We start from the raw sequence: 13,876 nt of genomic DNA on the forward strand, positions 1-13,876 counted from the left end.
TGATAGGTTTACTGTCCTCCCAGGGCTGTAATGGTACAGCTGACTCCTGTGGAGGCTGTGCTCCTCCAGGTAGGTGCGGGATGCCTCTTTGTGTTAATACAGCTGGTAGTGTGCCAGCCCAGTAATACTGCATCAGTGTTTTATGATATTTATTATGGAAAAAAAAAATAGTTGATTGGATTGTGAGGATTCTTTGAAACAACCTTATCTTGTGGATCTCTGTTTATTTTTCTGACCGGAGATACCTTTTCAAAAACAGAAGGATGTCTCTGATTTACACGAAAACTTGCAGTGCCTGTTTCCTATGAAGAAGTTAAAATTGGCACTATGTTTTTCACTTAAGTATGTGAATTTAAAACAAACTTGCACATTCATTTGCTTAGCAGAGCTATGTCTGAAAAATAAACCCACACTGAGAGGTCCAACTTTTTTCCTTTTTTTTTTTTTGTGTTTTAATTTCAGTGAGATGCATTTTGTTCTGACAGGAAGGCTTTGTTGTTTTTTGGTGTGGTTTTCTGTTTTTTTTATTTGGGGGAAAAAAACTTCTACTCGCAATTTCTCTGCAACTGTTTTGCTCTGTGTGTGTGTGTAGATGCATGTCCCCTGCTGCTATGCAGCCTGTGGTGTGCTTATGTCCCCCTGCCTTGAAAACAGGTGCTTCACCTCTTAATGCCTCTGAAGATGTAGAATGGGTAAGTTTCATAGTCAGGGGATGGACAATTTGTGATCTGTTTCCTCAGTAGTGAGAAAATCATGATACTAACAAACAGTAAGTGGTTGTACTCAAGGATTTCTTATGGCAAGCAAAAAAATTTTCTGTATGTATTAATTCAGTTTAGATTTAACAGTGTTCTAGCTGTGCCTCCCACATTTCCCTTTGAAAAGCTAATACACACTTGGTTTATTTGGATGACCTACTGCTTCAACATAATGGGAAAGTTTAAAATAAAATTCTGTCAGGAGTTTGAATGTTGATGTTTGACTACATTAGCACACCAGCCTTCTCGAAAAGTCAGGTTGAGCCATTATTGCCTCTTGCTGGTTTTATTTTTCCCTAGCACCATGGTTTCATGTAATTATATTGTTTTACTGTTAGTCTTATTCTGTGACCGTCCCCCTCTGGGCTGAATTTATGATGCGATAATGTCACTTCAGGTTTGAAAGAAGTTAATACAGGACAGATGTAGATTTAGTAAGTTTGGTGCATTAGGTAAGTGGGGCAAAGAGGTCTGGAATTTAGCAGTCATTGTAGCAGTTCCATGAAACACAACTCTGCAATTTTCTGTACACAGTTTTTGCCATCAAAAAGCCTGTTACACATACATGTATCTAGGACAGAGTAGTGTGATTAAGTATGTTAAAAAAAAAAAAAAAAAGAAGAAAAATGCAGCAAGTCCAGTACACGATTAAATACTTACTGATTTAAACTTTGGCTTGCTGTCAAAGTTAATTTAGAAAAAATCTTTGAGTAATTTATTTTTCTTGTACTATATGTTTATGATCTTTAAAGAGGATTAACTTACTGTGTATTCTCTTTGTGGCAATTATTTAAATATTTTATTTATACACGGTTGGGGGCTTTGAGCTAAAAGCACATCTTCCATGTTGTTTTTTTTTTTCTTCAAGTAGGGTTTATCCAGACCAACCATGTACTAGAATTTACAAGAGGAATTTTTGCAGTGAACCTGATTTCTCTTCCTTGATTTTGTTAGTGTTTCTGCACTTCACAAGGTATTTTACATGGAAAAGCTCTTCTGTCTTAAAAAGAGAACAGAAACAGGTGCTTTGAGACTATTGACATACATACGCATATACCATATTCAGCTTTATATCTGATTTACATTTATCTTGACTTAACTGACCTAACTGATCCATTGTTGCTGGTAATCACTGCTAGTCATGTTAGTTTTTCCTGTATGCTATCAAGATGGTGATTTAGGACAGGACACTAACAGGGAATTTCCAGCTCTAAGATTGGAAACCAATCAAATTACCCACTTCTCTCTCTGGGCTGGGTTTCAGAATGTGTATTTTTACTTCTCACTTAATTCTCCCCCTTCCCCCACCCAATAATATACTCAATTTTCCTTTCTTACCTTCTCCACTTTATGTCTTTTCGAAAGCTTTGCTGATTGGTGTGAGTTAACTAGAAACTCCAGATAATGAATGATTACGAAGAAAAGCTTTCTAAAATTCAAGACTATGATACATACAGAAGCAAAAAGTTCTTACCCTCCTCTGGCTGCTTAACCACATTTAGTCTCCCCACATAAAACACAACCATCTCCCCCACCTCTTTCCCTAGTTTTAATGGAAATTTCTGTAAACAAACAGAAAATAATTTTTACATGGTATTTCTTTTTTCATCGTGAGAGTATATATAACAAATGTACTGCAGCAGAACTTTCCCATGGCATTGAACACAAGATACAGAAATACAGGATCACTTGCCACAAGCTCTTCCCTTGCTTAACTGATTCAAAAGGCTTTTGATAATGTGTGTTAAATTTGCATGGAAGAGCGCTTTTTCATAGGCACCTGCAATAATGGAACAGTGTTAATGGCACAGTGTTACTGAACACATAAATTAATTTACTTGGTTTAAAAAGTAGGGTTTATATAAAGCAGAAATCTCATATGTAACTTTGGCTTGTTGAGGGCAAGTGTTTGGGGAATATATTGAACTACAATTTTTCTCTGAAGTGTCTCAGCACGTTCAGGCAGATAACAGCACTGCACAACTTACAGTGCAGTTTGACTTTTTGACAGAAAAATCAAACTTACTGCTGAACCTAATTTCTTTCTTCAAAAATTGCATACATGAATCATTAGCACCTTTAACAAGCTGGAAGATCTCCAAGTCTATTTGGTCAATAACTCTCAGCTTCTAACAGAGAACCACAGTAATTTCTTTCAGGGTCTTGGTGATGTGTCTTTCACAAAACTGATGAGCATGTTTGCAGACACTTTCACGTTACAATGAGAATTACGGTATGTTCTGTGTTTGTGAGTTTCTTTCTTATTAGCTCTTTGGCACAACTTCACATTGTTCCAATGTAGTCTTTTGTTTAGAGAGGTACAGGATTTCTAGGTTCAAATGCAGTTACTGTGTTTTAGCAAAGTTTCTGTTTAAGAAGGCAATTCAGAAGGTGACATGGTATAGTATTTGTTCTTACATTGTTAATGGATAGTTGCTCTTTTGGGGTAGTTCCAGTGAAAAATCCAGGCAAAACCTGTATGTATTTAAACATATGCATCCATTACATGTACGTTATGCTACAGAATACTTGTGGGAGATATTTCAGTTATTCTTAAGGATTAAAGTATCTGTTTTCCCAGCAGAGGCTTAGCCTGGCAATAGCTCCATTCCTTAATCAGATCTTCAAATGCTAAGATTCTTACCAAGGAAGCTACCCATTACTACATTTATTGTAACTCTATAGTCCAGCTCTGAAACTGCAGTCAGTGGGTAACACCTCACAGCGGAGTTGTAATAGCAGACTTGTTTTTCTTATTTCCGTGTGTTATGGTATGTTCCATATGTATTAATTTTCCTCTGCCTCTTTATTCTGTGGTGACTGCACTGTGGAAGATGGCTCTGGAATTCTCAACAGTAGTCCCAGAAGTTACTTCCTTCTGGGAAGCATTGTATTTGCTGAGGATTTTAATGTTTTTTTAGGGGTGGGTAGAATTGGATATTTTGAGAAATGATCAGTGAAAACACATTCATTAGCGAGGTGCAGGTTAGCCCAGCAGTCCAAGGGATCTAAACTTTCCAGAAAAAAATGCTCCTTTGGAAGCTATAATCAAGAATCTTGTCAAAAAGGGAAGGACAAAAAGAAGTTTAAAAAAGAAGAAGAATAGATGTAACCAAGTCACTCGGAGAATAACCACCTTCTCCTGAGTCCCAACCACTTTTGAGACTGACAAAGAAACTAGAATATTGTTTTCAGTAAGTATGATACAAATAAGGACATAACTGTCTAACTATGGCTTATATTAAGACCTTTTAGACCTAAGTTATGTACTGTATATTAAACAAAATAAAAATCTGGGGGAGAGTAATGGAAGACTCACCATTTTGGGGCTTTCCTACCTTTTTTATAAAGCTTTCTGACTACTTATTGAACATTTTTTTACCTGAATGTCTTAGTGAATGTCAAAGAAAATTAAGATACAAAGAAAGGAAGGATCTTTAGGGGAAAACAAAATACAGTGTTTTGATATAGATCTTGTATGATAGGTATTTACCTTTCATTCTATGAAACCATATTGCCTGTATTCCGTTTGTACTGCTGTGAATATAAAGTGTATAGCAGGATATTGAAGTTGCAGGTGGTAACATGATGTATGGTCAGTTCTGTAATTTCTAAGGACCTTTTCCTGTTCAGACAATTTTGTGAATGTGTCATCTGTCCTATAGTTTAAAAAACACAACATACCTCCCCTGGAATTGGACTGATTAGGCTTGGCAGCTCCAGGTCTAACACAGAAGTTTTGTAGTGAGTAAGACCGGATTGAGGACAAGGAACTGAATGGTCTGGGAAAAGATTGAAGCAGTGTGCTTCTTCTTTCTGTACAGTGTAGGAGTAAAAAAGGCTTCTGACAGCTTTTTGTAGCTCGGATTGCTTGAAGGTTGAGATTCTCACATGCTTTGTTCCTAGTCACGTCTTGGAAATTACTCTTTTGAGTGAAGATGCAGCTTTAGGCATGTGGTAGGTGGCAGTGGTGGTTCACTTGCCTAATGTTTGCAGTGGACTCAAAGCCACATACCACAGAAGGATCGATAGTGCATGTTCTGGTAGATCTTAACCGTCAATATTGTGTCTAATTCTTTGCTTGCCCGAGTGCCCTTTACTAATGACTACTGGTTTCAGAGGTTACTGTTGTGTTAAATGGTTCCTCTAGGTTATAGACAGAGATGGCCAAAACCTGATTAAAAACTCAGAAATGAGTGGTGAAGACAGCTCTTGTGTGTCTTTACTAGCATAAAAATGGATAGTAAATGAGACTGTCGCTTCCATCTGGTTTGAAAAATCTGTACTTACTGGCCCATCACCTAGGGACTCTTGCATCTCAGAATAATTTTGCAATTTGATGTACAATAGACACTATGTTAATACATGCTGCAAGACTAATGAAAAGAGTGCATTTTTCAGCCTGTTACTTCAGCTCTTCTAGGCCTCAATCTCATAATGGAAAACTGGCAAAATCAGCATTATTCAATCACAGCTACCCTGAAAAGACTTCAGGTGGTTTTTTTACTGTGAAAACATTCCTGTTGCTAAAATGCATGATTCAGGCTTGAGATTTCTTTTTTCCTTTAAATAATATCCTTAATTACTGCAGACTCCTATTTTCATTTATGTGAAGGAAACTTATCTAATATGAGAAAATATTCCTCATAAAATACAAAGTAAACTTTAAATAGAGAAATGTTCTTTTGACTTCAGCAGAGTGTGTCCCTTAAGTTTTACTAGAATAGGGAATGTATTTTTGAAATATTTTTCCTATTGTATGGTGTTTTCTTTGCTAATCCTAATCTTTATATGTCTTTAATTAGCTTCATACAGAGACAACGTTTTAAAGTGCAGTTAAATTAATTTTAAATGAATTAGTTGGTCAGGCATTTTCCATATTAAGACTAACTGGGCAGCTGGCACCTTTTCAAATGCAGTCTGAGATGTTACAGGAGGAGTTTTTTTAGGAGCCAGGAATGAACAAGAAATTAGCTTCACAAACTTGCGGGGTGCAGGGAGCGAAACCAACTTGAAAAAAAGTGCAGTTCACTTTTGTCGTAGGTAAGTCTAGTAAAGAGGAGATGATAATGCCTCAAATCCCACTGTAAATAATGCAGCACGGAGACCTTTTTAGTTTGTTTTGTTAAAGAGGAAATCCTTGAAATTTTGCATAAATATGACAAAAATTACTGCATTTTATGGTTGTTAATTGTGTGTGGTTTAGTTACCTTGTTTCCTTTATTCTGTTTAATGCACATTAAAGAATATTTTGACTGTTAAATACTGTTAGTATTAAAACAGCTTGCCTTACTACAATAAGCAAATATATTTGTATAAATATAGATTCATAAAAGTCACGCTGAAAAAAAAATCAAGAAACAAGGAGTGTAGTTTGCATTCACATTTGTTAAGCCAAGATATAACTGGTTAAATGGTGCCAGATTGGGTATTATATGGAAAGATTTTAATTGTATGACTCAGAAGCTGTGCATATTCTTCTTAGCACCTACATATGATATGAACATTTGAATTTAAACAAAATTTCATGACCAGATTTGACAATGGAAAACCATAAGGTTCACTAGGGAGCTTGGGGTTCTGAGGGTTGAACTGGTAGGTGAAATTGTGGATAGATACGTGCAAATATCTACTTACTACTTTCTAAATAAAGCTGGTTTTATGGGTCAGGTGCTACTTTGGATACATCTAGCAATTACAGTGGTAGTCCTGGACTCTAGAACTTGCCATAATAAAGAAGAAATGGTAACCTGTACTTGGATGGCGCGTTGTTTTCTGTGTGCTACACAACTAGATGGCAACATATGTGGAGACTCAGTTTGGAAAGTAACTGAGTGCAAACAAACAAACAAATTTTTTTTTTTTTTTTTTTTTTTTTTTTTTTTGGTAGAACTAGTTACTTTTTACTTTTTTATTTCTGGAATCTTAGAAACAGAAAGATAGCTGGTTTTGTACCAATGACTTCATGCTTACTCTTTTAGCATGTTTTCAAGACTAAGGAATATAGTTTTAACAGTAAGGAAATGAGTCTAGGATGTCATTCTTGGCCTATGGGTTTGATCTAGATCAGTATAAATAGTTGATTATGCTGTGGGAGGGAAGGGGAAAGGTCAGTTTTGAACAAGTTCACATACTCAGCTGCTAACAACTCATCTATTACTAGATATTCCCTTGGAAGTGTCAGAAATGTTTTAAAGCCACCAGCTAATCTGCCTGTGCTTGTTCTGAACAATGGATTCACAGAAACTATTGATATAGCACATTTTCACGTGACTTTCAGAAGCAAGAGTTAAATTATCTAAACACTTCATTTCCAACGTCCCAACCCACTTGTGGGTATGTTGCCAGAGGTTTTGAGGTTGTTCTTGGCCTGACCACTTAACACTGTTGCACGTTCTCTTTTTTTGCTAGTGGAATGATTGGACTTGTGCTGAGTATCTATCAGTTTTTCAAATCATCTTCCATAGTCCCCAATAGTGTCTGTGTTTCTGCCAGAACAGCTAGGTATTCTCTGAATTTTATTTCCCATGGTGGTTTCTATTTTAAAAAGTATTTGGATACTTTAATGAAATGTGACTACTTGGTTTTCTCTGGTCTGTAAAAACAAACAAACAAAAATCTGAAAAGCACTTGTTTTTAAAATAAAACTTTTAAAAAATAAATCAAACTTTTAAAATTTCCTGCATTTATCAGTCAAAAAATAGAACTAGGAAAAACAGAAACACTTGACCAATTCTGTCTTTATGAATTAGATTTGCTGGTTAAGTCCAAGATAAGTCAATAAAATGTTCCAAATATGTTCCTAGTTGGGTTCTATGAGCAAAAACTCTTCAAAAGTTAGATGAGTGAGAATTTTACATGACTTCAGTAAGTGATAGCACTTTTCATGTGATCCTGCAAAGTAAACCTCAAACTTGCACAGATGAACTGGCCAGACATATTGATCTTTTTGATCTGTGGGAAGTTGCCTTATATGACAGGTGTTATCTAGCCACATATGATTAGAAAAGTATGTTTCTCTATTAGTCAGAGGAGCAAGATAAATAATTGCTTAGATTGGTTAGCTGAATTTGTTGTTTATGATTAGACGTGCTGAAGGCTATTGGTGAGGTAAGTTAGGCTTGGTAGATCCATGTCTGCATTGTCACATTGGCAGTAAGTTGTATTTATAGAAAGTTGGAGGGTACTTAGGTATAACGGTGCTAGTCTGTGAATACAATTTGCTTCATCTGGTTTTTACAGTATTTTAATGAACCCAAACTTGGTCACTTAAAGTTTTGGTAGAGCTGTTTACTTTACTATTGTGTGTGTATTTGTGTAGACAATGCTGGCTTTGCTAGGTCATCTGTGGTAACAAAGCTATTTGTGGAGCAGGTGTGGGAAAATGTTATATTCCATGAAGATGAGTGGAACTGCGTGAACATTGTATTTCTGATTTACAGAACATGAAATAAATGATGGCATGCTGAGCAAAATGAAGAATTATTTCGGCTTCAATAAACACTCAAAGCTAATAAATTAGGTATTTCATATGAACATACTTGCTTGGGAAATGTGCCTTCATAAAGAGTGTTTTGAGCAAAACAGGCAAATTGTTTGCCAGAATAATTAAATGTGTATAAGTGAAGCTGTCTTTTGGGATAAAGGCATTTATCTTACTCTGAAACTGGTACTTAGTAAGGCCTTTGAACATAGTGTGTGTGCACCACTTTTGTATTGGTCACTTTAACAGCACTAGTATAGTGAAGGAAGAAAAAGAAATCTTTGAAGTGGGAGTTTTCCAGTTGCTATGGCTAACTGTGTGCGAAGGGAAGTATAAAAATTCAGTTTTAAATGATCATGTATCTCTTCATGGGAATGCTGGGACAAAATCTGGCTTATATAATTCAGCAGTGCTAAAGCTAATCAATGTTATTGATGATCAGTGTCCAGCAGTCACAATCATTAGATTAAGTTTCTCAGGAAGAACATTTATTTAATAGCTTTCAATAAAAGTGTAGGAGAAAACCTGAGCTGTTTAGAAGCAGGTACTGGCTGGGTTTTAGAAAAATGATGTTAGAATATGCAATTGTAGTACTCAGTAATAAAAGTTACATTAAGTTAGAGTTGACTTGAATTGATTATCTTTTTCTAAGCATTACGCTGTACCTGAAATGCACGTGTTTTCCTACACCATACTTTCCTCTGGAAGTAGTTTATGTTGAACTGAAGAAGCTTCCCTGTTGCGCCACTGAATGCACTGAGCTGGGAGGCTAGAGAAACACTGATGTTCTTTTCCTGTACTTTTTTGCAAAATTTCATGGGGTATTCCATCTCTGCTAGCATCCAGTGAGAGAATTAAGTAGTTAATTAGCTTGAACCCAGGTAACTTACATTATAAAGTTTATTCAGTGGATACCAGGATAGTCTGAATTCATAGCAGTGCTGTGTGCAGGTAGGCACTTGAACACGTATTTATAAAGCTTACTGTGATCTTGGGCTTACTTCTACATTTTTTCATAAATTATTCTGTATCTTGTTTCACTTCTAAGAACTGCACAGCAACTCTCAGAATTAATTTAAATCAACGTGCACCTAAATTAAATTAAAAAAAAAACAAACAACACACCACACACTAGCCCAAACATGCAGTGTGTTTTAAAATGCAGGAGCTGTGCACTGTCATAGCAAATTACATTTGTTAATTGTGAGCAGTTCACTTTTTGCATATTGCAATATTTGGAGATGATTTGACAAGCTCTTTCTTGCACAGTAAGTAACTTTGTGATGATCTCCAGCAACATCGGAGTCCTTGAGTCTTATTAAAAAATCTGCATCTTAACCATACTACTGTTATAGATGTTGCTATTAGAAAAGCTTTCAGATAACTGTGATGGTGGTGGTTAATCAAATTGCTCTAACTTTAGATAACTAGCTTATTAACTGCACCAAAATTGCAGTGAAAAATGTGTACAATAAACCACTTGTGTTTCACCTTCACGCTGTTGGACTGAAACTGCACTTAATAGGGGAAGGAAAAGGAAGCAATCGAGATTGATTGACTTTGATCTTTTTTTTTATTATTTTCTTTTTTCATTTTTTTCATTTTTTTCTTTTTGCCTTTTTTTTTTGCTTTTTTTTTTGTTTGTTTGTTTGTTTTGTTTTTTAATATCCCTCCTTCCCCCATGTCTTGTCTTTTACTCTGAGGATGAGGGGAAGAAGGAATGTGAAAACAGGTAGTATAACGGCCAGGATCACATCTCAAAGCCTTAAAATCCTTAAAATCCTTAAAAACAAGAATCTGCTAAGCAATAATCCTTGCTGTTCTTCTCTATGAAGAATAAAAATCAAATGTTGCTTAATTGACTAGATACAACCTTGGTGATTCTGTACACTTCTTTTGCTACATATAAGGAATTACTTACTACTTACTACTAGGTTTATTTACAGTTTGGAGAATGTGATAACTTTATTGTATCATGTATTGTATTCTATATCAGTGCCTAATATAAGCTTTTAAACTAAACAATGAGTGCTTGAATTGTGTGCATGTAATGGTAGTGAAAAGGCTAATGCTACCTAATTATTTTTTCTAATTAATTAATTGTCAATACATAAGGAGTGAGTCAGAATTGCTGAATAATTTTTGAGACTGGTCCTGCAAAGAATGAGAATCAGCATAGCTTCACTGATCAACAAACCAACATGGTGGGGAAAAATAAATTTCTGTACAGCCTTAACAGAAGGAAGGATGATATTTTTATGAGGGAAAACTAAATAAGGAAGATGGAGAAGTTTTTGAGAACATGAACACCCAAAATGGCAGCTTGTATAAATTGAGGTAGAATGGTTGCCTTGCAACTGACTCCTCCTGGGTGGTAAGTTTCTGAAGGAAAAATAGATGAGATGCTTCCACCCATATATGCTAAGCTGCCGTGCCCAAACTGAAGCCAGAGCACTCAAGGCCTTTTCCTGAGGAATGTAGGAAAAAATAGGTTGGTTTTTACGTATTATCCTGCGTTTTAAAAAGTAAAAAAAACTCTTCTGTGCTTTATTTTTTAACAAAACAAAAGCAAACCCATTCCTGTGCCATGAAAATTGTGAGTCCACAAACAGGCTTGATTTCATCTAACTCTAAGGTTTTACATCTTTCAGAAATCTTAAGTTCCATGCTCTAAACACACAATCAAATTGATGTTTGTCAGCAATATTACTATAAGAACAGGTGCCTAAGCTCATAATGGCAAATTGATCTGGCCTTGTCAATTTTTTTTCCTGTGGATTGATTTTCTTAAACTAGAACTTTTCATTTGTCAGTATACTCTTAAATATATTCATTAATGAAAATATGAAAACTGAATACATATAAATTATGGAAGCTACTCTGCATGATACAAACTATTTTAATTAGTTAAGCTTAATGAGTGTTCCATAAAACTATTACTTTCTTGGCTCTCCATGTGTCTCATTTGTCTTAAGCTAGCTAAATCAATTATGCATGTCTTAATCTTTGACATAATCTATGAAGATACAGTTTCCCCAGGTATAGCATATTTATCTTCATTTCTTAAAGATTATACCTGGATTTTCTTTTATCCTGGGTTCAAAAAATTTACGCGTTTAACTATTTTTCTACCACTCTATATTTCCTCCTGACCTCAGCTTAAAAGGAATGTAAGTATATCTTTTTTTTTAATTGCAAACTGAGGGGCATAAGTATAAATGTATTTAAATTTCCATCTAAAATGCCTGTTCATCACAACCTCACCTGCTTAACTGTAAGGATACCAGTATGAAAGTTTTAGCAAAGAGTGAAATCAATGCATTAGACCTGTTCTTCCTCTGTTAAAAATGTAAGAGATGGTTCGCAAGTCTTTATCTTGTAGTTACTGTAAAGTTACTTAAAATATGACACACTATTCACCCTTTCATTATCAGAAGACTAATTTCTTGACCCTTGCCCTCCTTTCTCCTGCCTTCCTTCCCCTGCCACTGACAGTCTTGTCGTTAGCACCAAGCTCAGGCACCTGTGCTTGGTACTGGAGTAAAAATATATACTAGAATGGTTACCCTCAAAGACAAGTATATTTGTTACCATTAGTAAGAATATCAAAGATCCAGTGATTAAAAATGGCCATGTTAGTGGTACATCCTCATCAAATTTACTTAAGAGTCTGTTTTCCAGCACTGGAATAAAAGTCTCAGGTTTGGTGAAAGAAATGGAATTTCTCATCTGAATTCCAAGCATTGAATGTTTATCACAGTGTATCTGGTTTTGAAGATAGGCTAGGTTAGGCGGAGACCTACTCCTGCATCTATCTTACTGCTTTTTTTGTGTAGTTGGCTGATAAATGATGACCAGGGAGCCAAATCTGGCAGCCTGGTGACCAAAGCCTGCTGAAACCTACAGGCAGGATAGATCAAGCGTGCATCCAATCTCCATGCTGAACTTTGTGTTTCTTCCCTGCTGTCTGCTCCCTCTCTGACTCAGTTCCTGGCGTGTGGAGAAGCAGGCATACCTGTTACCAGACTCCAGCTCTGCTGGTCAGGAGAAAATGTGTCAGATCTGCTGGGAGATAGGATCTCTGTTCTGTGAGACTTGTAAGTGGTGATGTCCCAAGAAGGAAGCTAGCAGGGAGGACAAGCTTTGTGCTCCTGGGTTAGCATGAGCAGGAGTCAGGGCATGGAGAATTCCACCTGGATTGCACAGCAGATGTTGGGCCTGTGCAGTTTTTAAAGTCAGATGAAGTACTCCAAGAGCAAATCCTGAGTCAAATTAGGATCAGTTTGGAGAGGTGAAGATCTCAACCATAGCCCTTCCTCTGGTATTCCCAGGCTCCGAGGCCTGCTGACATGCCACATGGCTGTGATATGGAGAAGCTGAATTAAAACTGAATTTTAATACAAGTGATGATGGGGGCAGTACAGGTTGCTTTATCCATCTTTGGGGAAATAAAGAATGTTTTTACCTGATGCTTGAACTCTGTCTGATTTGGCCAAAAAATGCCTCCATTTGTAACTTAAATGGGCTAGTTAAAATTCTGTGTCCTGTCCTCAGAGCTCTCCAGTACCTGAGAGGGAGTTGTAATTCCTGTTTAGCTTTTATTTGAAATGAAAATGGGCATGTTTTGAGAAGGGATACTAATTTTATTGTAAAAAAATATTTTTTTTTCTGTAAGTCTTACTAGCTTAGCGATTCCAAAGTTGCTATGAATATTTTGCTCAATTTTATCCCTGTCATAATACTAACAATGCTAAATATTTCTGCACATGATGTGTTTGGATTTATGGCATTATGTATGGTGAGTTTTGATAAAAGCAGCCTGCCAATGCCCTTGGCTAAAGAGTGCAGTCAGCTAAAGAATGCAGTCTGGTCTCTTTACTGTGAGGCTATTGGAAGTATGTTTGTCAGTTTGACTGGTTTGGAGTCCTTAAGTTAGCCTTCCTATTCATATGCAAAACTATTAGGCCAAAGAGCTCATTGACATATTTGATTAATGACGAGTTAACCCTGCTTAAACTGGAACTGAAATTACTTTAATGAAACCTTGATGGTATTTGAAAAGTTTTGATTAACTTGTCTTTTGGGGCAAGTTTAGAAGTGCTTGTCAGTATTTTTGTCTAAAATAACAAAAGAGAAGCTGGGAAAACAGCGCTTAAAAATCTTACTACTGTTTTTCTTATTTAGCTTATTTTCAACAGAGTAGTTGGTAGAAAACTGATATTATTTTTTTTTGTTGTTATGACCACCTAGGACTTTGAGGCATAACAGAAGATCAACCTTTGCTTCTTGTTGCAATTAGGTTTTGTGCAGAATTTGTAGTAAAATATTGAACTTAAAATGAGGAACTGTGGGAAATAAAGTTGAAACCGTCTCAGAATGACAAATTTAAAGTTTCTTAGCTGTTGTTGAAGTGATCTTGTATAAATTATTGGGCTGCATCCGAAGCGATGTTACTGATCTGTTGAACATCTTCAGTTCCTGTGACTGCAGGTCTGAGGTTGCCCGAGTCCTCTCACCTACTGGTTTTAAATATAGCCACAGCTTTTGAAGTCCCTCCAGGATTACAGGAATTGTTGAAAATCAATTCTGTATCCTCAGATGACTGGCTTAATTTATACTTTAAAAATTTTGTTTT

The sequence above is a fragment of the Falco naumanni genome, chromosome 8 (genome assembly GCF_017639655.2).
Source record: "Falco naumanni isolate bFalNau1 chromosome 8, bFalNau1.pat, whole genome shotgun sequence".
Lineage (NCBI taxonomy): Eukaryota > Metazoa > Chordata > Aves > Falconiformes > Falconidae > Falco > Falco naumanni.